Source organism: Mastomys coucha, unplaced genomic scaffold, assembly GCF_008632895.1.
Source record: "Mastomys coucha isolate ucsf_1 unplaced genomic scaffold, UCSF_Mcou_1 pScaffold13, whole genome shotgun sequence".
In the NCBI taxonomy this organism is placed as follows: Eukaryota; Metazoa; Chordata; class Mammalia; order Rodentia; family Muridae; genus Mastomys; species Mastomys coucha.
The window spans coordinates 54,512,671-54,513,736 of NW_022196895.1; positions in this window are offsets into that span (position 1 = coordinate 54,512,671).

Below are 1,066 nucleotides of genomic sequence, written 5' to 3' on the forward strand. Positions count from 1 at the left end.
ATCATGATAAGAAGGTGGGCAAGCCTTTTACTGTATGATTATTGGAAAACTGAATTGATTGTAATACTTTTAAATGGAAGTGTCCGTGACTTTGTAGGATAATGAGATTCCTTTCATTGACATAAATAAAGAACTTCAGAATGTAAACAAGAAGGGTCCCGTGTATTGAATCTCAAGGGGGTTGGGAGTAACGGGAGGCTCCTTACAGAAATGTTCAACATCTGTGCAAACTCAATCTAAAGTTAAACTGGTAACTTCCTCTGGCCAGGAAACATGTTTTGTTATGTCTACTGAAATAGCACATTTCTCGACATAAGTGGATTAATTTTACTCTTTCAAAATGATTTGGGCAAGTATGACTTTACAGCTGGGAAGAGAGAGAGAAAGGCCCCAAACAGAGGTTCTATAACTTTGGACTTTAGAGATGCAATGCTTAGGGCACAGAGATGGCTTTTCTAAGCACAGTAAGAGGAGAACCGGTTACCTGACTCCATGTCCCATACTTTTTACTTCATCACTGATACTAGCAGTCATTACTCAGTAATGCTAGAGGTGATCAGAGGGTGGAGAACAATAGACATTTAGTGAGAATTTTGCTTTCTTTACAAAAACCACAGGAATAAGAGTATACTTTCATTCTAATCCCAAGTGTGGGGATATAGACTGCTTTACACTGTCAGCAGCCGCTGACTATGATTTGCCTCATGCCCTAGCAGAGACATGATTTTGCCAGCTGCAGATAGTTCCTGCGATTGTGTGATGTTTGGAAATCTGGGGACTCTTTAGATGGTATATGAGTGGAGCTGGCCTATAGTCCCACTTGGGTCTGTGTTCGCTTCAGCCGGAAGTCAGATTCGGACCTGCAAAATGAAACGGTAGGGAGAACAAAGAGAGGGACGCCAAGTAATGTATTAAGGCATCTATTTACTTGGGGGTATTTTGAACATTTATAGGCGGGCAAGAATGAAGGTGAAAATCTCTAGAAACAAGGAATATGCATAACATCAACAAAGCAGGAAACAAGAGATGCCACACTCTGGAAACTCAAAGTCCTTAAGGCACGTAG